This window comes from Vicugna pacos, chromosome 22 (assembly GCF_048564905.1).
Source record: "Vicugna pacos chromosome 22, VicPac4, whole genome shotgun sequence".
NCBI classification, from domain to species: domain Eukaryota; kingdom Metazoa; phylum Chordata; class Mammalia; order Artiodactyla; family Camelidae; genus Vicugna; species Vicugna pacos.
Window position 1 is genome coordinate 9,990,198 of NC_133008.1, and position 27,692 is coordinate 10,017,889.

The 27,692-nt window shown below is 43.2% G+C and overlaps 1 long non-coding RNA gene across 1 annotated transcript; it reads left to right on the top strand.

Moving 5' to 3' along the window:
* LOC140688410 (uncharacterized) lies at window positions 1–27,338 on the top strand. The gene is made up of 3 exons (XR_012063072.1): window positions 1–233; window positions 17,979–18,059; window positions 23,743–27,338. It is a non-coding gene; the product is annotated as an uncharacterized lncRNA (long non-coding RNA).
* The last annotated feature ends 354 nt before the right edge of the window (window positions 27,339–27,692 follow it).

Here is a 27,692-nt window from a genome sequence, read left to right on the forward strand (position 1 = left end):
ACGACTTGGTTTGACCTGCCGGGAGCCCGCGATTGCGTGAGGGCAGGGCAGCCAGCCAAAAGCTGATAAATCTCTTCCTCTTGGGAAGCACCAGGCAGTGCCCCAAAAGGGGAAGTGATCTGTGGGCCGATCTGCTAATGATTTATTGCTGGGCCCTTAGACCTGGCACCCGTGGCACCAGCTGTAGCCGGGCTGTCTGGAGAGTCTTCCCAGCGGGCATCAGGGAACGCGAGGTAGGAAATCAAGCTCCCAGCTGCCAGCTGCCAGCCCCTGCCCTCCTGGCCCAGAAAGGGCTGCTTTTGTTTGTTTGTTTTGTTTTTCAAAGCAGGCACAGGCTGGGGAGCAGAGGTCTAGCAAAGGCGTGGGGGGATGGCCCAGCTCCGGGACGCGTGTTTAGTGATGTGTTGGCACTCGGCTCTGGGCCTGCACGCTGCTGTCAACCTGATCTCAAGGCTCAGCCCTGGGCGTCTACACCGAGGAGGAGGCTGGCACTGCCTCTGCTCACGGGGTGACTGCTCGCCACCCAGTTTCAAATATTCATGATGTAATTATTTATAAAAGGAATAAGTGCCCATGGTAAACATTTCAAACAGGCTTAAAATGAGAAGTAAATCTCTCCTCATTTCCAATCTCATTCCCAAGAAATAAATGAAAGTTTCTCCTCTAGAAAGCCTGTATTTGTTAAATGAGCACTTACTATGTAGCCTCTTCTTTAACTTCATTTCCCTTTAACACATCCCTCCATCGGGAGGAGCCACATTATTTCTAGTGCATGGATGCGCCGTGACTCATGAATCAGCTCTCTGTGGATGGTCTTTGTGACTGCTTCTAGTTTTTCACTTTTATAATCGAGTGGTGACGGGCATCTGTGTACTCTGTAGCGGTTGGCTCGAGTGAGGATGCCTCTGGTGTCTTTCAAAACTTGTGCTAAGTGTAGACAAAAAATGTTCTCACTAACACTCTCAGGGAGGGATGATGGTACCCATTTTACAGATGAGGTAAATAAAAGCCCAGACAAGTAAAGTGATTTGCCCTGGGTCACATTTCTGGCATATGGAACAATCATTCATTCCACGGATGCTTACTGAATGTGACCATTGTCCTTTCCAGGTGTTGTGTTAGACACTGGATAAGCAAATGGCTCAAGTCCTGCCCTCCTGGTGTTTACAGTCTAGTGGGGGAACTTATGTACATACACACACACACACACACACTCACACACACAAGTTGTGCCAAATGCTTTGAAGGAAACACTATGGTACATAGAAGAATGACAAGTGGAATGAATATGGATTGCACAGTCAGAGACGGCCATATTTAAGCTGAGATGCTGACATAAGTTGAATGTTTTAATGCCTAACCCAGCATTCATATGAACAATGAAACCTTACGCTGAATGTGATGGTATTTGGAAGCGGGGAGGTGATTAGGGGTTAGTACCCTTATAAGAGAGACCCAAAAGAAAGAGCTCCTTTGCCCCTTCTGCCATGTGAGGATGCCACGTGAAGATGGCCATGTAGGGGTCAGCAGGTGGGCCCTCGCCAGACATCAAACCTGCCAGAGCTTTGATCTGAGCTGTGCAGCCTCCAGAACGGTATGAAATAAATTGCTCTTGTTTCTAAGCCCCCACTGAATGGGATTTTGTTGTAGCAGCCCAAATGGACTAAGGCAGATACAAAAGAGAAGCAGGAGTTAGCAAGGTAAGAATGTGAGCGTGAGCAGGTTCCAGGCAGAGGGAGCAGCACGTGCAAAGGCCCAGAGCAGGAAAGTTTCTGCTTCTGATGTTCAAGGACTGGATGGAGGATCAGGGCGGCTGGTGAGTGGTGAGCACGGGGGAGAGTCAGGGAGAGGCTGGCAGTGAGTTAGGGAGGGGCAGGGGCACACAGAGACTCAAGGGTAGAGATTCTGGGTTTGTCCAGATGCAGTGGGGAAACACTGGGGCCAGAGGAGCTGTTTTACTGGAATCCTAAGGAAACTCTAGCAGAGCCCAGAATAAAACCAAGCCAGTCTTTGGTAAGGTGTTGGCCTTCTGAATAAGAACAGTAATGATAATGAGTAAACATTTGTTGAATGGGCACTATTTGCCAGCCACTGTGCTTTTTTCATATGTTACCTATTTTAACTCTCATAGCAACCTTTGAGGTAAGTCCCATCATTATCATCCCACTTTTGTAGATGAGAAATCTGGGACCAGAGAGAGACTAAGTCATCATCCAGTCGGTTAAGTCCCCATGGTACATTTGTCAAGATAGACCATATCTTGGGCCATAAAACAGGTCTCAATAAATTTAAAAGAATCAAAGTCATGCAAAGTGTGTTTGCTGACCACAGTGGCATTAAATGAGAAACCAATAAGAAGATGAAGATGACGTCTAGGATAACCCTAAATATCTGGAAATTAATTGGGGCATTGCTAAGTAATTCATGGACTGAAAAATCACAAGGAGGATTAGAAAACATTTTGAACTAAAAAACAACAAAAACACGATATGTTAAAATCTGTGGAATGCAGCTAAAGCAGTGTTTAGAAAGAAAAGTATAGCTTTAAATGCTTATATTAGACAAGAAAAAAAAGTCTAAAGTCAATGACCTAAGCATCTACCTTAAGAGTATAGGAAACAAGAGCAAAGTAAATAAAAAATAGATACAAAGGAGATGGAAATGATAAGAGCAGAAACTGATGAGATACAAGACAGAGACCGTACAAATAATTCGCAAAGTCTGAATTTGGTTCTCTAAAAATGATCGACAAAACTGGCAAATTTCTAACAAGATTAATCCAAGAAAAAAAAAGGATTATCAATCACCAATATCAAAAATGAAAAAGGGATTGTCACCATAGATCCCATAGTGGAAACTGACAAATGGATTATAATAGTTACGGGGAAATACAAAGGGTGTAGAAGAACACAGGCAATTTTTAAAAAGGGAGTTGGATAACTGAACCAACTTGTGTCCAAGATTTACTCTCAAGTCACAGCAATCAAGACAGTTTGGGTATTAGTGAAAATACAAACGTGTAGATCAATGGGACAGATTAGAGGGTCCATAAATAGATCCACATGTATTTCGTCAATTGTTTTGACACAAGTGCCAAGGCAATTTTGTGAGAAAAGAAAAGTCTTTTCAACAAACGGTCCTAGACGTTCATCTGAGGAAAAAGTGAATGTTGATGATTAACTCATACCATATATAAAAATTTGATTCTAAATAGATTATAGACCCAAATGGAAAACTTAATAAACTGTAAAGCTTCCCAAAGTAAGCTCAGGAGAATATTTTTGCCACTCTGGGCTAGGCAAAGTTTTCTTAGATCGAACACAGCAAGCAAGAACCATTAAGAAAAAACAATAAATTAAACTTCTTTCAATAGCAGCCTTTTGTTCTTTGAAGGGTATCATTAAATATAGAGGCAATTCACAGATTGGGGGAGATGCCTGCAGCACACATATCAGAAAAAGGGTCTGCATTCAGAATAAAAAGCATTCTGATAACTCGATAGTAAAAAGACAAACGTTCAATGAGAAAATGGGCAAAAATTTGAACAGATACTTCTCCAAAGAAGATATGAGAGAGGTACTCAACACCATTAGTCTTCAGGGAAATGCAAATTTAATGACAAGGAGATACCACTGCACGCCCCACTAGAAAGGCTAAAATCAGTGGTGTGCTGGCCGCGAGCTAGCTCCAGCACACTAGTAGCTAACGTGTTTTTAAAACTGACCGCCCCTCTTCCATTGGCGAAGATGTGGGGCAGCTGGAACTGTGCTGAGGATGTAAGATGGTAAAAGCACTGGGAAAAAAGAGTTTTGCAGGTTTTCAAAAAGTTAAACATCATCTGCCGTATAACTCGGTCACGAACATCTGGACATACCCAAGTGCACAGTAGCTTCGTTTGTAATAGCCCCAAATTGGAAACAAACCAAACACCCACCAGCAGACGACATGCTGTGGCATATTCATTCAGTGGAATATTAATCAGCACTAGAAAGGAATGAAGTGTGGATACGCAAACCATATGGATGTATCTCAAAATTATTATACCGAGTGAAAGAAGACTGAAAAGAAAGAGAGTACAGGCTGCCTGCTTCAATATATAAGGATTTAAAAAAAATGCAACCCAATCCATAGTGACAGAAAACACATCAGTAGTTGCCTAGTGAGGGGGTGGAAGGAAGGATGGATTACAATGGCCACAAGGTAATCTCTGATGGTCAAGGAAATGTTTGTAATCCTGGTTATGGAGATGGGTTCACGGGTATATACACATGTCAAAACTGATCAAACCATGCACTTTAAATATGTGTCGTTTCACATACTTCAATTATATCTCAATAAAGTTGAAAAATATTTTTAAAAGGGCAAACTTCTGGGCTTGATCCCAAGCTCAGTGAAGGGAGAACTGAGAGAGCGGCTGGACTTGTAGTCCGACGAGCTTCTCAGATGATTCTTATAAGGTGGGAGACTTACTGAAGAGGACCCCCCCCACCATTGTAATCAGGTGTGACAAGTGTAATTTTGAAGGTGGATAAAGGAAGGTGTGTTCACATTTCAAAGTGGAGCCTGAGTTTTAATAGCCCAGTAGTAGCGTTTGCATTGTCTAACTGCTCTAGCTTGTGCCACGGGCTCTCCCAAGCCTGATGTAGCCCCCGCTGGGAGGTGACAAGATGGGAGGGTTGACTCTCAGGGGAGCTGAAAATTACAAGGGAAGGCGCAAATCTCCTCTCCATCACTAGCTGGCTGGATGACCTCCTGCACACGCCTCTCTCTATCAGTTATCTGCTGCTGTGTGTCCAAGCCACTCTAAGACATTGTAGCTTAGAACAACTGCTCATCTCTCGGTAATTTGGTCAGGGCTTGGTGGGGACGGCTAGCCTCTACTTCACATGGGCACAGTCAGCTGGGGTGCTCCTTTGAGGCTGAAGGATTCACTTCCGAGCCACCTGGATGCTGGCTACCTCCTGGGGGCTCTGGCATAGTTGTAGGCGGAGCCTCATCTGTCCATGGATGTTCTTTAGGGCTTACTTACAGCATCATAACTGGGTTCTAAGAGTGAGTGTTAAAGAGAACAAGGCAGAAGCTGCATCCTCTTTTATAATCTAGCCTCAGACATCACAAAGTGTCCACAAAGTGTCTACTGACCACCCTTAAAGGTCCCTCCTCTTGTTCATTCTCTTCCAGCCATGCTGGTCTTTTAATTCCTCTAAAACTTTACCCTGTTCCTTTTCCAGTGTGTTTGCACCTGCTCTTTCCGCTGCCTGAAACACTTCCATATGCCCCACAGATCTGTACCAGATCGCCTTGTTCCCATCCCTCAGGTCTCAGCCAAATGTCATCACCCCAGAGAAGCGTTCCTCTCTGATGTTCCTCGCTTCCCACCCTTGCAAAGCTTGCCAGCACTCTTTGATAGAACTTTCTGCCTTCATGGAATTATTCTTTACCTTCTCCGTCCAATATGGTAGCCACCACACATGGAAATATATTCAGTCCTTGAAATCTGGCAACTCTGACTGCAACTTTGGATTTCAATGTGTGCTTGATCTTAATAAACCCAAAATTTAAATAGCTGCCAAGAGCTAGTCGCTACCACCCTGGTGAGCTCAGCTCTGCCTGTTAAGTCACTCTGTTTTCTTCCTAGCAGTTATCACCACTCAAAATTGTTTCTTTTTATGTTTTCAACTTTTTATTATGACAAATTCAACTCCATAGAAAATTGCAAGCATCGTGGAACGAACCCTTCACCCAGATTCATTAATTGTGAATGTCTTGCCAAATGTGCTTTATCTTCCACATGAGTATGTATCATTTTTGGCGGGAGATGGCTGAGCCACTTGAGAGCTAGTTGCTGACATCATAGCATTTCATCCCTAAACACTCCTAAGAGCAAGGACATTCTCCTAAAGAACCACAATGTCATCATCACACTGAAGAAATTTAACATGGACATAATATTGTCATCTAATGTCAATCTAATACCATTGTCTAATATGTACTATGTGTTCAGCTTTCATAAATTGTCCCCAAAGTGTCTTCTGTAGCACTTTTTCTTTTTTAACTAGGATCATATACAGGGTCATGTGTGGTGTTTGCCTTACTTCCTTTTTCTCCTTTAATCTGGAATGGTTCTTAGCTTTTCTTGGTCTTTCATGACCTTGGCATTTTTAAAGAGCAGAGGGCAGTTGTACTGAGAAATGTCCCTGGATTTGGATTTGTTTGCTTGTTTCCTTATGGTTGGATTCAGGTTATGCATTTTGGCAGGAGTGCCACTTAGTGATATGTCCTCTTCAGTGCGTGGTATCAGGAGGCACATGATGTCAATTTGTTCCGTTATTGGGGACGCATTTTGATCACTTGGTAAAGGTGGTATTCGCCAGAGCTCTCCAGCGTCAAGGTACTTATCCCCCCTTCCCTTGGCAATTTATAACTAATTTGTCGGGAGATCCTTTGGGACTATGTGAATATTCTGTTTCTCATCAAATTTTTATTCAATGGTTTTAACATTCATTGATAATTATGCCTGAATCAATTATTGCTGTGGAGTTGTGAAATGATTTTTTCCTCTTTATTTCCTTCTGTATCTATTATTTGGCATTCTACTATAAAAAGAAAATCTTTCCTTTCCCTTTTTATATTTGCATATTTGTTTGACTCAGTATGAACTTGTGGATTTCATTTGCTGTATTATAATCCATTACTGTCATTATCCATTTTGATACTAAAATTGATCCAGTTCAGGCCAGTGGGAAGTCCCTTAAGCTGGTCTCTATATTCTTTTATGTGCTTCTGCCAATCTTTGAGATTTTCTTACTTTCTAGCACAATAAGATGTTCCAGATTTACCTTAATTTGCACGTTTATTTATTTAAATGTTTATTATGTGTCTCCCCCCTGCCATCAGAAGATAAGCTCTTCTCTCTCTACCAAGATTCTTAGCACTTAAATGCTCAGGTACGAATTGGACAAGAGAAGTCTTCGAAATCTATTTCTGGAATGAGCAAGGAGCATTCTGCAAATTTTGAACTCCCAATTTATCCTTTGACTAACTAATATATATAAAATAGATAAACAAGTTTATACTGTGTGGCACAGGGAACAATATTTGATATCTTGTAGTAATTCATGGTGAAAAAGAATATGAAAATGAACGTATGCATGTACATGTATGACTGGAGCATTGTGCTGTGCACCTGAAATTGACACAACATTGTAAACTGACTATACTTCAATTAAAATATATATGTACAAAAAAATTATTCTGTATGAACGCCAAGAAGTTTCAAGCTCCGTGCGGTTCTTAGCTGTCTGCCCATAAGAACAGAGTGCAGAGCTAGTGAGGCAAGACCAGTGATGAGGGACACAGGCCATCGGGCTGGCCCTTCCCAGGTTCCTCTCTGAGCTTCACTACTTCTTAACTGTTGACTTTGGATAAGTCACTTCTAAGTGTCAGTTTCATGTTCATCAAAACGGGACACCACTGACAGTACTACCTCACATGATTGTTATAAGGACTAACAAAGAGAATATACATCGAGTGCTCAGCCCAGTGTCTGGCACATGCAGATGGCCGAAAAATAGTAGGTGTTACTATTTCATACATTTTCTCATCTAGTCTTCCCAGCTCTGTGAGATCTCTTCATTTGTAGATGAGGAAACTGAGGTTCAGAGTGGCTAACTAAGTTATCCAAGGTCACACAGCTAGCCGGTGAGGAAGTCCAGGTAGGAACCAATGGAGAGGCTTTCCTGGTTACACTGGAGGTGAGAGCTGACCTAGGTGACATAGAGCGCCTTTGACCTGGCCTGGCTGTGTAGACTTGCCCCCAACTCCCTGCAGTGTGTAAACAGAGGGGTCACTGCTCATTGTGCAATGCAGAAGTGACTGGGGCCTGGCAAAGGAGTGACAACCATTCTTACTGCCAGAAGCTTATCCGCAATACCACGGGGGGCCACAAGCAGCTAGACTGACAAAGGCAGAATAGCGATTAAGATCTTGAACTCGAGTAAGACCAGGGTTTCCAACCTGAGTCAGAGATCTTGGGTAAGTCATCTAACCAGTCTGGGTCTTAGTTTCCTTATTTGCAAAACTTCAAGGCTTTTGCACTGGCTGTCCTCTCTGCCTGCAAATGCTTTTCCCCGACACCCCGATAGTTAACCCCTTAATATCCCTCATACATTTATGCAAAATTACTGAGCCCTACCTAAGATTTCTTAACATTGAAAATGACCTTCTCCACCCCATTCCCTTTTCCCTAGCTCTGTTTTCCTCCTGGTACTGACCACCACCTAACATGTCATTCACTTACTGATTATTTTCTTTGTTATTGTCTTTCTCACCTCACTAGAACATCATCTCCACCACAGCCAGGGCTTTTGATCTGTCTGGGTCACCGAGAAAAGTGCCTGGACTTAAGAATAGCTCAACAAAAAACCCTGTTTGTTGCCACTGTAAACAAACCACCCCGGAGTGCTAAATTTTTTGGAAATGCTCAAAACAAGCAATGTTATCAAATCATGCTGCTGTTTCAGTCCCTCTGGAATTTGATCATGGTTTTAATGCCAAATTCCTGTCATTTTTAGTTCTGGCTTAAGACCTCCAAATATGTCTGGGACTTCCTCCTTCTCTACCTTAGATCCTGATTTTCCAATGTGACCTGCAGAGTATCCTCCCTTGAGAGCTTGCAGAGATGCAGAGTTTTGGATCCCACCCCAGCCTGATGGAGTAAAAATATGCCTGAGAACAAGACCCTCTGGTGACCAGTATGAGGGCAAGTTGGAGAAGTGCCATCTTCCATCACCGCCTTCTTTTCTGGAATCTCTCCTCCAGCTCCCCACGTCTTTCATTCTTTCCCCCTAGCTTTCTAACTTGCCTTAGAGTTTCTTTCCTTTGCAAGTTTGCTGTCTGGTGCTCCGAGCGGACTTTGCATGTTCCTTTGTCTGCACATCTTATCTCTTTGAGTTGCCCCTTCATTAGATGGTGTGCTGTCTGAAGGCAGAGCCTCTCCCCACTTAACCCGCTGCCTCCACCTGCCTTAATTTACTAGGATCTGTCCTAGGAGCAAATGAATCATTTCGCAGCTTTGTCTCCTTTGTTTATTCTGAGGATCTAAAGGTGTTTAACGCAGCATTGCTTTCATGGCTTCTTAGATCTTAAACCCCACGCTTCCTGAAGGCAGGACCACTCAGACTTCCCAAGTACTCAAAGTCACCTTTGTTTTACTCAATGAACATTGAGAACAGCCTGAGTGCCAGTCCCTAAAGTGACTGCCAGGGAAATAAATATGCTTAGGACGCAATTCCTGGCAATAAGCTTGCAGTCTTGTGGAGGGGACAGATGACCCCAGGTCGACACACTGACACGAGTCTTCATTGTAGCATCATCCAATTCAGTGGCAAACAATCTGAAAGTCCACCTGCAGGAATAAAAAAAAAAAAAAAACTACATCACCATCACACTGCAAAGTTCTATGTAGCAGCTTTTAAAGAAAAGGAGATAAATATAGAATTAGTGCCCAAGAAAGATCTCCAGGATATGATGTGTGAACAAAAGCTTCTTGCAAACTATGTGCCTATTGATACCGATTAGATCTGAAAAATGAACATTTATATTTAACATGCACAAAAAGAATCAAATGGCCACACACAATGAATGGCAGTGATCAAGGGAGACAGCCTCGTGGAGAAAATATATATACATAATTTGTGCAACTTCATAATAACTTAGAAACATAACACTATTCAATGCAAATTAAAAAAAAATAGCATAAGGCAACAGCAACCAAGGTGAGCAGAACTGGGAGGCAGAGAGAAATTACAGGCTTTGGAACATCATTTCGTGTAGCCAAGTACAATCGTTCCCATTGTATGGGTGACTTGATTGAGACTGGCAGAGGTTAAGTAACTTGCTTAGGGTCTGAGGTCGACTGGCACACAGGTGCTTTGTGCTAACTGTGGAGAGGCCCCTGAGTGGACGATGAGACAAGAAGATGCCGTCCTCTGCCACCAGGTTCGATGTGGCCATTCCTGCCTGACCCAATATGCCTGACTCTGATCTACATTGATCTTTTTTTTTTTTTTTAAATAAAGGCTTTTGTCCTCCGTTTCAAGACTCCCTTCCTTAAGATGATGGAGACCTGGCAGATTCCTCTTTCCCTGAGGGCAACCACCTCCCCTTCTCCCTTTTATCTGCTTCCTACGAACTTACATCTTCGGTCCTGACATCAGCTGCAACTTTACAAGAGGAACTTAAAAATTAGCATTGCCCCCAGCTTGCAATATTCTTGAGCTATCCAGCCTAGAACTCTAGATTATCCACTTTTTTCCCCCAAGTTCTCAGCTTTACCATAAACCCCAACCCAGTCACCACACAGGTAGGCAAGACCAGTCTCCTAGACACAAGTCTGATCAGGCATTATCTCTGGGGAGCAAGGTCTTCTATTTAAAAAAAAAAATTTTTTTTTTAAACGGAGGTACTGGAGATTGAATCCAAGACCTCATACATGCTAAGCACGTGCTCTATCTACCACTGAGCTATAACCTTCCCCCAAGGGTCTTCTGTGTTTTTATGATTCTTGCACACTCTAAAAAAATTGCGAAGAATTCACTGGGAAGGCAAGCAGAACATGTAAAATTAAAGAACACTAACTACCAAAGACTCAACTTCAAAAGTGTCTATATACTCATTTCAAAAAACCATAGAGCTGTAAATGATTTCCTGGGCAATAAACATCCAGACGCAATCAAGCTAGAACAAGATGATGAGCATGACACATCTTGCAGAGTCCTGTATGCAGTAAATGTTGGGAAAGGAGTTTTGAAACAAACGAAGCATGATCCGCAAAGGTACCCTGTAGATATGTTGAAATGAACTGAACTGAATGAAAGGAGATTTGGGTGTTTCTCAAAACAAGGACATCTAGCCCTGGAAGCCATGACAAGACATCAGAGCCTCACAAAAGGCTGAACCTGTAAATCAACTCTGCATTGCATATTTATTACTGAGAGCGAGCGCAGTGGGCACGGAAGAACCGGATTGGGAAATGACATCTCTAATGTTGTTTGCCCAAATTTGCCAAGCATAATAGATTAGGAGCCCTTATGGGTGTACCCAACTAATTGCACTTAATTGTTGGGGCAAATCAGATGCTCTATCAGCAACAAGCCCAATTAATTAAATGCAGACACACAAGTCGGATTGGGAAGGCAGGGGGAGGGCTGGGCTCATTTCAAAATTAACCTTGTGTTATTTTAATTGATTTTGAGAAGTCACAGAGAGAACACGACTAAAAACAGCAGCTCACATGGAACATTCCATCAGGATACGGTAGAGAACATTTACCCAGACTTTCTGGGACCCCGTCAAAGCTCTGAGGCTCATGACGCCAGAGAAGGAGGGAGAGGGGAGAGAGATTGTCCTCACAGCCTACGGGAGGGGAAGGCAGGTGGAGAGCAAGCCTAGGGTGATTTGAAAATCAAGTGAAAATCAAGTTCAGTGCATTCTTAGAATAGAGTCTTTATCTAGTCTAGATCCAGGAGAACCTCAAATCCCATTAGGCAGGATGGAGCAGGGAGACAATCTCTAAAGACAATCTTTCTCTCATTTCCACCATTTATAAACACCTTCACAGTTTTTGCAATATTCAAGTGACTCGTCCTATTGTTTACATTTTTCCTGTAAATCGGTCAACTGATTTCCCAAAGGGCTGTGCCATCTGACACTGCCACCCCTGGGTCGCAGCTGAGTATTTTCACCACTTAAACACCAGCATCGTCCCCCAGGTCCACCTGCCCTCCCAGTGAGGCCCCGTGGGGATGTGTTCCCATTCTTTTGAACAAACCACAGAAGTTGGAATGCCCTGATTTCTCATTGGTCAGTTTTAAAACACCCCCTTCCCTCTTCAGCCTGTGCATCCCAATTTCCTTAATGATATTCCAGAATCATTGCTCACAAAGTCCCTTCTACAAACATGTCTCTTCTAGAGTTCTCATTCATAGCTGAAACTCGGAGCATGCTCTCCCACCTGAGGCAGAAGGGAGATTGCTGGCAGGAAAGGGGCCAGAGGGATGGGATGTGCTTCAATATACGGACCTTTTGGATGCCCTGCAGGTTTCCAGGTAGACTGAGTCAAGCTTTCTTGGTTAAGTCAGGTCAATCGGCCTTTGTTCTGAAGGCTTAGTTAGCCTTGGAATTGCCTTTCGGGGCCACCCTGATTGCCTCTCTGACTTTGTGCTGCTTAACTCAGACTGCAGCAGGCCCCTCCCCTAGTCTAGCCTCAGAAGTGGTTCTAAAGCTGCCTGACTCAGAGGTCTGCCCACGGATTAGTGGTGGGTGTGCATGGAGCATCTGAGAGGTAAGGAGGAAAGATGGGAATTTCAGAGATAGGGGCCCCATATCTCTACTGACAAAAAAAAAAAAAAAAAAGGCAGCCCAGCCAGAGCAGATGGAGGCGATAAACTGAAATGAGTGAGAGCAGGGGATAAAAAATTGTCAAGGACCACACAGGGGGCAAAGACCCCTCTTGACATCCATTTCCATCTGCTCCATCCACTCCAACCCTCCACCTTCTTCCCTAGTTCTAGAACAAGTTTGGCCCTAGAACCTTCTCTCTCAGGCACCAAAGGAAGGGATGGTGTAGCTATGATCAAAATGAAAGGGATTAATTAAGTCATGGCACCAGATGCAAAAGGCAGCTTTGTGACTCAAGCCCAAATGATGACACAACAGGATCTGAGAGTTCTTGACACCTTGATTGGCTGCTTATTTGTTTTAACAAGAGTTCGCCTTTCAAACGAGTGTCTCTTGTTTATCCTGGTTGGAATCCGCCCGAGGCAGGGCAGCTGCGACTACAACCAAAATGGCGGCCAGGTTTTGCGCGCCTGTTAAATTCGGTGCGTGAATACGCACAGTGCGTAATGCATAAACATGCAAAGTGTAAGAGGATTGTAAATTGAAGACTGGGGGAGAGAAAGTTCTCATTCGGAAATTTTACTTCTGCCACTAACTTGTTTATGACTTTGAACAAATAATAATAATAATATTAAATGTTTTGAGCATTTTCTTTGCAAGAGATACTTTCTTTGCATTATCTCAGTTTATCCTTGCAAGAACCTGTCAAGTAAGTACATCAGTAGCCCCAATTAATAAATGAGGAAACTAAGACAAGAACCCAAGGAGATATCCTTGCAAATGGTAGAGCCGGTTCTTTCCAGGTTTGCCTGGGACTGAGAAGTTTTCCCAGATGTGGGACTTTCAGTGCTAAAGGCAGGGATGTCCCCAGCAAACCGGGGTGAGTTGCTCACCTTAATTATTTTCTGAATATATTTTACAACAAGCACTTGGTTCACTTATAGGCATTTTGTTCATATCATTGTATTAACCATACTGTTGAGTTTTCTTCACTAAATCTAATTCTTCTCCTCATACGGTCAGACCTCAGAGACAGTGCAGGTTCCATACCAGACCACTGCAAAAAAGCAAATATCTCAACAAAGTGAGTCACATGAATTGCTTTGTTTCCCCGTGCATAAAAATTTATGCTTACGCTGTACGGTAGTCTATTAGGTGTGCAATAGGATTATGTCTAAAAAAAGCACATATCTTAAATAAAAAATACTGTATTGCTAAAAAAAAATAAAAGCCAAAACAATTGTAATAGGAACAGAAAAGATTACTGATCACAAATCACAATAATAAATATAAGACTAATGAAAAAGTGAAATATTGCAAGAATTACCAAAAATGTGATACAGAGAATGCGACACATGAAGTGAGCAAATACTGGGAAAATGAGGCTGATAGACTTACTGGTTGTGGGGTTGCCACAAACCTTTAATTTGTATAAAACGTAATATCTATGAAACACAGTACTTTGAAGAAATGTAAAAAGAGGTATGCCTATATTTTGTTAAGTCTCAACTTTGCAGAGTGTAAATTGTGTTAACTTTAACTTGTAGAGATACGTTCTACTGGTAATATGCATCATAAATGGGATTAAAAAACAATATGTAATTATTTCTTGGCTACATGATACAACCATGTGCAGTTGTCATCAGTGATTCTGGGATTTTATTGCTCATCACATTACTAACCTGACTGTGCCATAAACGTGTCATGACTTTGTCTACTAACTGGCCACATCATTGACAGTGCAAAGAGCCAGTAGCACAGTCAAAACAGTATCGACTCACCTGTGGTCAAACCAGTGCTTCAGAATAGTGGGACTAAAGAGTCTGGCTTTGTTGAGAGGAAGCTCCTACATTTAAAATGTTCTATTCTTCTAACATTCAACAAAAACTATGAATTTTCTACTCTGTGCCTCGGATGCTACAAGATGCTGGGATCCAGTGATTAACAAGACATGGCCCTTGCCCTCATAGTCCAGCAGAGTATATTTTAACAACTAGTTGTAGGTTTAATTATCTGATTTCAGTGACGATCCAGACGACAAGGGGAAGGATGAGGACTACCAGGGCATCTGGACCGGAGCGCTTGGCATAGCCAGGTGACAATTTCAGGAAACTGCAAAGATGAAATCAGAACTCAGCACCTTAGTCAGCAGTGGGGTCTTCAACTGCAATATTCTGAGGGCCACTGTCTTGGCCAAGGTGAGGACAGAATGAGGCACTTCCTTCCTACATATAGTTCCTCCAAGGATTATGATGAAGGTAGGGGTAAATCTAGAGTTGACAGGGTGTTGTGGAGCCAGGAGGACCGAGGCATGGCATGGCTGAGAACCTCAGTGCCATGTGATATAATCACTAATTGGAAAAGGGTGGCTGCTCTGAATGCTTCTGAGAAATGATTCTTGTGCCACCATTTCTGGGGCAATAAACCCTCACCCAAGTGAAGATACTGAGCATTTTGATTTTACCCTCACTGCAGTCCTTCCAGTTAGCATGACTACCACCATTCTCAAATGAAGAAACTGAGGTTCAGGGAGGAGGAAGCTAGATAGTCACCCCAAATACCATACGCTATCACTTATATGTGAAAACTAAAAAAAAAAAAAAAGACACAAATGAACTTATTCACAAAACAGAAACAGACTCATAGACATAGAAAACTGACTTATGGCTACTGGGGGGTAAGGGGGTGGGAAGGGATAAACTGGGAGTTTGAGATTTGCAGATGCTAACTACTATACATAAAATAAACAGCAAGTTTATACTGTAGAGCACAGGGAATTATAGTCAGTCTCTTGTAGCAACCTCGAATGAAAAAGAATATGACAAGAAAAAAAATTAAGCACTAAATGAGCATTAAAAAAAGACACTTTGCTAGAAAATAATAAAACCATAAACTAGAAAAAGCATAGATGTTGGGTCATTCGTCCTAGACACCCTCAAACATTGTGAGCTCCAAATTTTGTAAAATGGGAATAATAATCGCTTTATGTCAGGGCTATTCCAACGGAAAAAACCAGTATCACTACGTTCATTACGTTATCAGGAGTAAAGCACACAGTAGGTGGCTCAAGACAGAGAGGTTCCCTGTCTCTTCAGTCTATTCACTAATCTCAGTTTCCTCACTAATATAGTTAAATCTTGTAAGTGGCTTTTCTTAGAGCTGTAGGTGGATAAATATCAGAAGGGAGACTCTGAGCTGTGATCTTTTTTTTTTTTCCGACGGGGGTGGTAATTAGGTCTTTCTTTCTTTGTCTTAATGGAGGTACTGGGGGTTGTACCCAGGACCTCCTTCATGCTAAGCATGTGCTCTACCCCTGAGCTGTACCCTCCCCTCTGTGATCTTTGATGGAGTAGAACAAATTGCAATCTGGCTGGGTTGTCCAGGGAGCCACAGAAAGAGGGCATCTCACAGAACCTCATGCTCAGTGTTCATTGGTGGACTGAAGCTTTAAAGGCTGCAGGAATCAGGAAGGAGTGTCCGCTGGGGCTGTGTGATCAGGAAAGGATCCCCAAGGCGGTGAGCAAGAACTCAGCACAGTAACACCATTTCCTGATCAACCTGCTCTCACAGGAGCTAACAGGATTTTTAAGCATGCCAGAAAAATGTACACATACGACATCTTGCATAGGGAAGAAAAATCTGAGCTCCCTTCCTTGGTTAATTTTTTCAAAGATGAACAGCAACAATGTGAGAAAATAGTTCTTAATAGTAAAGCCTTGTAAACACACACAAGCACACACATACACACACGCATACACGCAACCAAAACCCAAATCAAAACAAAAACTAGCCTTTGGAGTCAGACAAGCCCTGATTTGGATCCTGGCTTCTTTGTTTCCAAGCTGTGAGACTTGAAGCAAGTCTCTTAATCTCTCTTGCCTCAGTGTCCTTCTTTATAGAATGAGAATACTGACAGCTACTTTGCAGGGCTGTTAAGAGTGAGTTAACACACGAAAAGCACGCAGCTCAGAACGTGGCACGTGGTAAACATTCATTATCTGGCATTTAATATTTTGAGCATTGTGTCTGGCACTAGAACATTAGTTCAGGATTCTGTGGGTAAAAGCCCTTCCCAAACTCAAAAGTCATTTGTTCAACTTTTTTATGGAAATTTTCAAACATATAAAGAATGAGAGAGAGTAGTATAATGAATTCTCCTCTGACCACCTCCCAGCTCCAACATGTGTCAATTCATTGGCCACTTTTGTTTCATTTTTATCTCTTCCCTACTCCCTAACTTTGCTGTATGTATTTAATTAATTTAAAAAACTGAGATAAAATTGACATATAACATTATGTTTGTTTTAGATGTACAACATAATGATTCACTATATGAACATATTGCAAAATGATGATCACGTTAAGTCTAGTTAACATCCATCACAAACTTGGTGTATGTTGCAGCACATTTCAGATATTTCATCCACAGCTATTGAAAGTTATCTTGAAGTTAACTTCTTAGTTCTCGCTTTGTCAAGGGAAATAATCCAAATTCCTTTTTTGTACATGAAGTTTATGAGGGTAAGATTTATGGAGAGTAAAATTAACCCTTTTTAGAGAGCAGTTCTGGGTTTTGACAAACCAAAAATTCTTTTGACAGTTTTTCAGTTCCTTTTTCAACTTTAAAAAGCGTGTATCCCAGGACTAAATAGATGAATAAATATACAAAGTTTTTACTGTCTATATTGACCTTCACATAGAACAAGAGGAAATAGCCTCTTTTCGTGGCCTCCTTAATCACAGTTTATTATGCCTTGGAAACCTAATGTGTTTGATCGCCTAGAACATAACCCAGGAATAGATTTATTAGCATCAAGCATTGTTTAGAGCAACTGAGTTTATGTTGATGATTTCATTCCAAATGTTCATAATAAAAGGTTTCTAAGAAGCTTGATTATTATTGGGTTTATTCATATTAACCCTTCAGCATGCCCCAATTAAGACTGTGTTCAATCCAAATAAAAATAACTTGGTTAATTAAAAAGAGCTGTTCCTCTGGTAGCTGCTGTATGTTCAACAACACAGAAACAAAGGACCAAACAAACAAAAAAAAAAAAAACAAGTGCAGATGCCAGGAAAAATACTACTTCCTTCTTCCTGGGTCCTGGTTGACAGTCTGAGACTACATACCAGCAAGAGTGCCCTCTGTTGTCTCCCGGTTACTTTGTCATCTCTTGCTCTCCAATTTTGAAGGATGGTAGAGTCCCTGGGTCACTAGAAACCCTGTGGACCACTTCATAATTTGGATAAATGTGAGAGTACAGGTCAAGTTCCCTTCTTTTGAACACCATCTCTAAAAGAACAACTGTGTTTACAGCAGCGCTTGCCTGGGGGCCATCAAAGCTAAATGTTGTGTTTCATTAAGACTAATTTTCAACGGTTGAAGGTGTTAAGGAACCATGAACTTTTGAGTCACCCAGGACCCTAGACCCTTACATGACCTAACCAGAAACTCTCTCCTAACCAATAATCAACAGAATTTACCTAACCAACTGTGTATAGACCTACGTACTAGCCTATCCAAAGGGCTAGTTTGCAAAGCTTAATTACCACAACAACCAACAACTCCCTTTTTTCAGCCCTTAAAGAAGTTTCACAGACTTCTTCCTCCTTGGAGAACAACTCAGCGAATTTCTTCAATGGCCACATTCCCTTGCTTGGTAAGTTAATAGACCCATTTTTGCTTGTTTGTTATTGTTCTTACTGTTTTTGTTTGATTTCAAGTTACTTTGCTGCTCTGGTGGTCTTTGTTCCACTCTTGGGCGTAAAGGATGGAGGTTCCACTAACCCTGCCTGGGCTGGCCTCGCTCATGGGTATCCCTGATTCCTGAACTAGAACATGTGAGCCCTTTTGTGCTCCAGTTTGGTCTCCCTGTACTGTGCGTGGGTCCCGCAGTCCTGCGGCAGTGATCAGGCACTGATGTGTGATTGTGTTTGTGACATCGTGGCTGAGTTTACTTTGACTAGGTTGTCATACTTTTGACCTCTTTTGTCATTCTGGCCAGCAATCTCCTGCAAGCCCTGGTTTTAACATGGGGTTTTTTTTCAGCAACACTTCAGTCTTGCTTTGTTGTGTTTATATGTCTATGGTTTGTCTGAAGAAGGGGAACAAATACTGCCTTTCCTTGAGCTTACTTAAGTCTGTCATTTTGCCTAAGGAAGGAATCTTTTCTATGCCTTTTTTTCTTTTCTTTTCTTTTCTTTTCTTTTTTTTTTGGTTAAACATAGGGACTGCCAAATTTCAAATCAGGTAATACCACACCCTTTTACTCCAATATAAACTATTTCAGTTCTCCAATGTCAGTCTTTTAATTGGCTGTAAACTCTGTTCTTATGTTGTGCCCTAAGATATCTGGTCCAGATAGAAGAAAACTAATGAATCAGATTATAAGTTCTCAAGTTCCACAGGAGCCCTTACGGTAACTAGTTTATAAAGACTTAAAAACACTTACATTATTTTAAAATAAGAGAACTCAAGAGTTCCCAAAAGGCAAAAATAACTTAACTGCTAATGCTTTAAATATTTTCATTCTTTCAAAGGGATGTTTTCCTGTTGAGACGGAAGCTCTGCAAAAGAGAAAGATTCAGCTGTGAGCTGATGGTGTTGGTTTCTAGGTTACCCACTAAAAAGGAATGCAATTCATTTAGGGCTTTTAAACAATTTAAAGTGTTAATTGTTACCTGCTATAAAGTAAGAGAAATATTTATAATCAAGGTGAATCTTTAAAAATGAGCCTATTTTGATAATGACTTCTCTCTGATTTTAACCAAAGTATAAAAATAATGTTAACATTCTAGGTTATGCTGGAAAGGTTATTTAATCAGAATCTTCTCAGTTTCCCATGCTTGTCTTAAGCTAACATGACTTCCGTGGATGTTTCAAATTGCAAACATATAAATCTACATGTTCAGTTAGATTGAACTATAACAGCCAATGTCTTCATAAAAAGGATTGATACTTGTAACTTTAGTCATGTCACAAATTACATGAGTCTACAGAACCACTCGACTTAAACTATCGATGTAAATGCTAACATGGTGCTATTTCCAAAGTGTCTAATGTCATTAGTGATTGAACTGTTTTTGGAGGATGGCTTACATTTAATTTCTAAGATCCCCAATGGACTTTGACACTTTGAGAGTCACACTGAATAATTTTTATTTCAAATTCCTAAAGCAGAGAGGAAAATACGTGCCAAGTTGTAATGTGTGTTACTTTCATACTGCCACTGTAACAAGTTACCATAAATTCAGTGGCTTAAGAAAACAAGTTTATTCTCTTACAGTTCTAGAAGTTAGAAGTCTACAATCAAAGTGTTGCGAGTCTTCATTCCTTCTGAAATCTTTAGGGGAGAATATGTTTTCTTGCCTTTTCCAGCTCCCAGAGGCCACCTGCATTTTTTGGCTGCTTCTTTCAATATTCAAAGCCAGCAGCTAAGAGTCTTTTCATCTCTCTGACCTCCTACTTCCCCGTGATTACATCAGACCCATCCAAATAATACAAGATCATCTCAAGATCCTCAACTTAATCACATCTGTCAAATCCCAATTGCCACGGAAGGTGACATAATCACATGTTCTGGGATGATAAGGTGGACATCTTTGAGGGGTCACTGATCAGCCCATCACACATGAAATTATTTTAACTTTAATTCCTGCCTATACACGAATTCATTTATTTTTTTCTGCCACATTTATGATTTTTGACATAGTTATTTCAGATTTTTTTCCTGTGAATTGACTCAGTTTTCCTTATAAATAAATAGCAGTATCTCAGCATAAATATAAGTAAAATTTTAAAAAATATATTTTTTTTGAATAAAGATTTGCCATTGTACCACCAGTGGCATGCTAATCACAATTTGTGGAAGACTGTTGTGATCAAACAGACAATGCCATGGGAGTGCTTTAAGCCATGCCAACCCATTGCAACACCACAAGACCAGAAGTCAATAAAAACCCAGCATCCACCAGTCCAGCCTACTTCCTCCATTGTCCTAAAGCCTCCTTCTCCACTAGCATTTGCCTTTTATACCTTCACAAAGTCAAACCCTCGGGCTTGCCCCTCTCTCTCCTTGTGTGCCCCTTGGTCTTGACTTTAGAATTTGGTTTCCCAGCTTTGATCTTTCATACTCAGTACATCCACTGCAATAATTAGGATTCTGTGATTGCAAGCAACAGAAACCCAATTCGGGCTACTAAAACAGCAACCAAAAAAAGAGACTTAGTGGAAGGATTAGGGGAGCTTGCAAAATTGAATGAGAAGCAGAAAAACCCAATTCTGTACAGGGAGAGAACCAGGGCACCTCTGAGGATCAAGGGCACAGCAGTTAGTGGGCAGTGTCTCTAGGAGATGCTAACCATCTTCACACTTTGACTCTTCCTTAGTTGTTCGGGGTCTGCATCAAGGCAGATCCATCTCTGGCTTCCTGAAAGTCAGCCTTATTTTCTTCCTGTTGCCCAGCCCTTTGTGGGGGGAATCTTGCAGAACCCCAGCCTCAGCCTTTGAAGGCTTGAGTCACTTTGGGCAACACACTTCACTTCTTTTAGTCTCCGTTTCCTTATATGTTAAATGGGAGACCTCTTGGGGTTTGGGGAAAATAGCTGTGAAATGCAAAACCACTAGAATGGAATGGATACAAGCAAAGCTATCAGAGCTACAGAATCCTGGGTTCAAATCCTGATCAAAATGTACACTAGCTATGTATCTTTGTGCAATTTTTTATACTTCCATTTCCTCATCCATGAAGTGGGGATAATAATAATATTTACCTTATTGTAATTAACCTTGTATCTAGCACATAATAAATGCACAGTAATGTGAGCCATACAAGGAAAAGAGGCAACAGATGTGATAATGACCTTGTGAAGTTACCATTATTAATCATTCCTCCTTGAGGGTGAGGAGTGAAACCATACCTCCTCCCACAATTAATAGAACAGTTGGGAGAAATTTCTGTCTTACAGTAAACTTTTCATGCAGGAGAAAGGAAGCCCTTGGTAGGAATGGTGGCTAGATCTTAACTCTCTGTAATCACCAGGCTCATGTCTCTTCTGGAGCCTGAGGTGTTCTTGGCACATCTTTTATAAAAGTCAGCCTTGCTTTCTTCCTGTTGCAAATTGCATGCACATTTCTGCTCCCTGCCACCAGCCTCCATTTCTCAACCAGCCTCCTCCAGCCTCCCTCTCCCCCTCTCCTAATGAGAACGAGTTGACTTATAATTAAGGTCATATTTTATCGGCCGGGAAAGTCAGTGGCTGGCATGGCTGGCGTGGCTGGGGCTCTACAGCTCCGCTCAGCGTTCCTTTGGCGGATTACCTGCGCGGTGATGGCCATCAGTGCTTGTTTCAGGCTAGGGACAGAAGGATGGTTTTGATGGCCTGAAATTAACAACCGGATTTATAGCTTGTAAATAGTCCTTGTGGCGAGATTTTCCTTCCCTGCTGTAACCCCCTCTTCCCGTTCAGACCTCGTTGAAGGATCTCTTGCCAGGAGTGTGAGTCTCAGAATGGAAAAGCAAGAAGAATCTTTTTCTAACATTGCAATTTGCTTCTGCCAAGAAGTCTCTAAGGGGCCTCAATGGATCTCTGCACCAGGTCTCCCCTTCTGGGATGGGAACAGCTCCATTGGTCCACTGCAGCCTTCCCTCCCACGTCCTCCTCAGATCTTGATCACTCACCTCTCACCCTTTCATCTCTTGTCACAGAGCAAGAGCACTTCACATCTTTTTCTCTTATTTGTAACCTGTCTCTTAACATAGTGGTCCCTGCAAAAAGACAGGCAGTTTTCCCGGACACTCTGGCTGTTATGGTGATGGAGGAGCTGGTTTGGAAAAATGCGAACTTCCTCCAAACCGCTGAAGTCAATCTAGGCTGTTGGATACTGAGAAGCCTGGCTGGCTTTGCCTGTTTTCAAGTCGCACTTGCTTCTCTGCTGCAGACAACTCTGCAATGAGAACTAAGCAGAAGTCGCCAGAGAGATCTCCTCTGGGACAGGAAGTTTCCCATTAGAAGCCAGCAAGAGAACAATCCACGTCCAAACAGCTTTCTGGTCCATTGGCTCTGAGACTGGCGGATGGGCCAGCGCTCACAAGCAAACCGGACCAACTTGGAGAGAAGGGACCCTGAGCTCGCTTTGTCCAGCTCACACAGCCGCTGCGCAGTTGGAGGCGTGACTCACCCCTAAACGGCTGCCCCAGGAGTCCAGCATGGGCGACAGTCAGTCCCTGCTTACTCGTTATCCACGGGAACATGAGAGTCTCCCACCGCCTGCCCTCTCCCTTCCCCCAGTGTCAAACCGAAATGTTTTAGATTAACATCAGGGTTTTAAATGCGAACGGCATGCCAGCAAGTCCCTAGACAACATTATTTAGTCTCCTGACGTCAGCCGTTTGTAGTGACTGTACATTGTAGTGGCACCTTCTGTAGAGTGACACTGACGTCCCTCTGCTCCAATAAGTTGATTTTCCCATCACGGACTGATTCATTGGGCAGAAACCACAGGTTCACATGCCGCCGCGTGGGCTGAACTGTGTGACCCCTGTGCTGCCAAAATGAAAGTATATCATGGTGTTTTCATGCAAACAAGCATGCGGAAGCAGTTAGCTCTTATTTAGTTAGATTTTTAGTTTTCCTTCTCGTGGCAACATGACATTTCCTGACACCGGGCTACAGTCTGCTCTTTTGGGTAGCATTCTCATGTTGGAATTTGCCTGTTACAGCCAATATTTACTGAGCTCATTAACGTGTTGGACGGTGCCGGGCCATTTCCATATGCTATTTCAGGTCATTGTCAGAGCAAATTTATTGGAATAGGTGACATGGTCCTCGTTGAACCAAAGACGAAACAGACGTTCAGAGAAACAAGGTAATTGTTCAACTCACAGATGAGCTCAGGAAATATTGGCTATAAAAAGTAAATTCTAACAAATCATGTCATCTATAAGGGCGAATGGGATGTTATTTCTCTTCTTCTATTTCTATACCTCTTCCCTGCACCAAGGTCCCTCTTCATCTCTTTTCTGGAAAAAAAATCTCTGCTCAGGAGAAAGTGCCCCGAGGCTTGAGATATCTGGATAGAGCAGAGGCCACGCTGAGTCTTCAGGGTGGATTCTGCCCGCGGTGACTCCGGCTTCAACCCAGCAGCCTTGTCACTTGCCCTTTATCTTTGGACTTCAGTTCAAAAGAAAGTGATGGCTAAGCATGCCCGGCACCAGGGAGGAACGAATGGGCTTCGGCAAATGTGAACCCACCCTCCCTGATTATTTAAGCCTAGCCCAAACCAAACGCTGCTCTTTGAAGCCTGCAAACTTTTCCTCATTACTCATCCTTTCTGGTTTCCAGCCAACTTTCCACCATGGAAGTGCCCGAGGCCCAGAAGAAAAGTGCCTTCTTATCCTCGGGGAGGAAGTACCCCGGAGAGCTGTGAAAGCGCCTCTCAGGAGATCCCCCTGCTGGCTTTTCAGATCCACCAGCTTGAATCTTTGGGGAAACATCCAAAAATTCTAGGCTCTCCTCCAAATGGAAACTGACTCTCGAATCTTTGCAACCGTGTCCGTAAGCATTTCAGACCACTCACTGTGACTTCGGTTGTACCGTGGTGTGAAGTTTTGGACTGATGGCCCATCATAATACTTTGGTAAAATATGAAATTTCATGCTTTCAGATTACGGTTTCCACAAACCTTCTATTCCCAGATGTCCCTGTCTTTCGACAAGTGTTTGTTAAAATCGTTCTGCAGAATCAGCAACATTAGATCACTGGTTCAACAGCCTGCATCAATTAAGTACCTCTGTGTCCAAGTCCCAACTGGAAAATGGCTTTAAAAACAAAGAGGGATTATTGGCTCAGGAAGCTGAAAGTTCCAGAAGTTGTTGGTATCAGGGGAAGCTTGATCCAGGTGCTCACAGAGTATCATCAAGGTTCAGTTTAGCTCCATTTCTTGGCTCTGTCTTTCAAGATGTCAGCTTCACTTTTAAGTCCCACATGCTAGCCTCCAGCAGGTACAGGCTCCTCTCCGGCTGCAACTTCTGATACAGGAGGAGAACTTCTTCCCAAACTATCCAGGAGAAAAAGGAGAGATCCTTTTAGTAGCTCCCATGGAAGAGAGAATCTCTGTATCCTGGAAGCTCACAGCCAACATCTCCTCTCACCTCCTTTGTGTTGACTGTGTTTTATGAGTCTCATCAAACCAGTTCTCATGGCCAAAGGAAGGATTTTTAGGGCTTAAGTGAGGCCAATCCCTCTCCAACATCATGGCTGAGGAGCAGGGAGGGGTAGACTGCCAAAGGGAATTCGGGGCACTGTTTCCAGGAAAAAAGAAAGAGATGCGTGCGGGAAAGCATATGACACATATACAGTGTGCTCCCTCACGCTGCCATCTTCTGGATGGAAATACCCAGAAGGGAAGGCATTTGTCCAAGATGTTTGCGGCCCTTTGATGATTTCCCACCTCTCTGGGGCCAGGAGGAAGTCTTGTCCACAACCTACTAGGGAGGTCCTGTGTGATCTGCCCCTCCAGCCGCCCCGAGTCCCCTTCCTCGTATACTCAGGCTCCAGCCACGCTGATCTTCTCAGTTTCTTGAACTTGCCTGGCTCCTGTCTGCCAGCCAGTCTTCCCACTGGCTGTTTCCTCGGTCTTCCGTCTCCGCCTTGTTAACTCTTGTTAAGTCTTACCCCAAGGCCACACCCCGAGGTCTCCTACCAAGGCGGCCTCCCCGGGCTCTTGCGTTCTCAGTGGTCCCATTTCTCTTACTGCACCAGCTAGGTCTGTGTCCCCACCCCGGCGCCCCCCACCAGATGGGTCCATTCATTCATTTCTTCCAGTGAATGTCAAGTGAGTGACTCCTGGGTCAGGGCCCGTTCTGGGTGCTGGGAATGGAGCGGTGACCAGGCACGGCTTCACGGAGCTCAGAGGGTGCATCCCGGATTCCACCGCTCCAACCAGAAAGCAGGGATGGCCAGTCACCAAACAGTGACTGATGGAAGATGACATTTGAGATTCAACCCTCTGCCAGGGATTCTGGACGCTGTTACCAGCCCGAGAAGCTGTCTGGTTCAGGGCTTGTCTAGAAATGCACGACCCCGAGGTCAGGTCTTTGGTGCAGAAGGAAAATTACACTCGGGTTCAGCCCTCCCGTCCCCTCTCTCAGCCCCAGAGCTCATTCCATTCACCAAACCCTCGCTCCTTGACAGCTTCTGGACTCAATCCTGTGAGTCCACCCCTTTGCCACCGGACCAGCTGGGGCCTCCCCAGCTCTCTCCTGTGAATCTGAAATGAGATCGTGGTGAGCAGGGACTTGGTTCTATCTGTCTCTGAATTCCCTGCACCCTCCACGGGGTCTGAGTGTAACAGGTGCCCCATAAACATGAGTTCAATGAATAAGTGCTTCACCGGCCTCTGTCTCCTTCCCCATCTGGTCCCGTTTCCACCTGGGCTTGGAGTGATCCTGTGCTAACAGATGCGGCCACCTGGTGAAGGAGACGTTAGTGTCCATTTTACAGCGGAGGAGGCTCAACCTCCAGGAGGTGAGGCTAAGATCAGGGATGTAAGGTCACACCACGGAAGAACCAGGACATGACTGCGTCTGTCTGGTGTCACATTCGGCCTCTTTTTCCAGCACGCTTTGACCGACAGCAGAGGTCCTTAATCTGGGCCGGGGGACTCCACAGTGGAGCGCCAGGGAGACGTGAGTGAACGTTTGGGAAATCTATGCAAAATGTGGGGATGCATGCACACGTCTGCACGAAGGGGATCGTAGCTTTCATCAGATTTTCAAAGCTATCTGGAACCAAAAAACCATTAAGAGGAACTGGCCCGGGGATATTTTCTTTCTTTCTTTTTCCTTTTGACTGACACAAATGCTGACACACCACTGCCCCGCACCAAATCATCTTAATAGTGGGTTTCACGCCGAGCTGGGGCCCCTGTCTTCCTGGGGTACCACCCCGGCCGACCGCCGTGGGCGTCCACGGCCAGTCCAAACAGCGCCTGCTGCCTCCGTCACATTCCTGAAGAATCGGAATCTAAGAAGGAATTGAGGATACAATGAGGTAAACTTCCAGACAAGATAAATACAGACAGTAATATAATCCTTACATGAAGAATAAGGCTACTGTTGGAATCTCCATGCTAAAAAAAAAAATGCATCCAATTACAGGGGCACACCCAGTTGGAATTCTGGTTTCCACAATCTCTTTGCTTGTCAAACTTAATATCAAGGAAAATAAGCTAATTTGATTTGGCAAAGACTCACGCAATATGGAATTGATATCTGTGACAGCGACCTTTGATGTTTTGTATAAACAGTGTTTTCCCTGCTGGGGAAGCGAGAGTTGAATAATAAACAGAGTCTTCCCTTCTCTGCTCAGGCCTTTCCCCATCACCAGTACCAAAAAGAAAAAAAAAAAAAAAAGAAGAAGAAAGAAAAAAGAAAAGAAAAGAATAAGAAAAAAAAAACATAAGATAGTAAATCTTCTCTGTGGTTCACAAAACTCATGAAGGCAACATTTGTTGGCCAATTTCTCAACCTTGGCACTGACATTGGAACCAGATAGTTCTTCCTTATGAAGATGGGTGGGGGGGGCGCTATCCTTTACAAGGTAGGATGTTTCCAAGAACACCTGGCTTCTACCCAGTAGATGCTAATAGCACCACCCCCTCCTCCACTCCAGTCGTGACGATCACAATTGTCTCCAGATGTTGCCAAACGTCCCAGGGTGGGGGCAGGATGGCCCCCAGTTGAGAACCACTGTCATAAAGTTAGAGAGGAAGATTATGAGAGGAGTGGGGGGAGGTATAGCTCAAGTGATAGAGCGCATGCTCAGCATGCACAAGGTCGTGGGTTCAATCCCCAACACCTCCTCTAAAAATAAATAATTAAGTAAAGCTAACTACCGCCCCTCCCCTCGCCAAAATAAAATAAAATAAAGATTATGAAAGGAAATTTTTCTTTCTTTTCTCTCAATTTCAGACACTGGTTGTCCTGAACAGGGCCTTCTGCTTGGGGGCGCCGAGTCATCATCTGACAGTTCCTTAGGAGTCCCCAGGGAAGAACCTTGGTTGTGTCACCTCCTTATCCCTCCCTCTGCTCCCAGGGACTTCAGACATCTGCCTGGAAAGGGGCAGATCTCAGTACTTCTGATAGCTTAATTAATCACGTGATGCATCTGATCTCGTGGGAGCCTCTGCCTCGACAGATTTCCAAAGTTCAGGAATCGCCTGGTCCCTGGGCACACACTTTATGCTCCCTTTTCTGTGTCCCGGGGCATTTGGTAAAGTATAATGGTAAAGA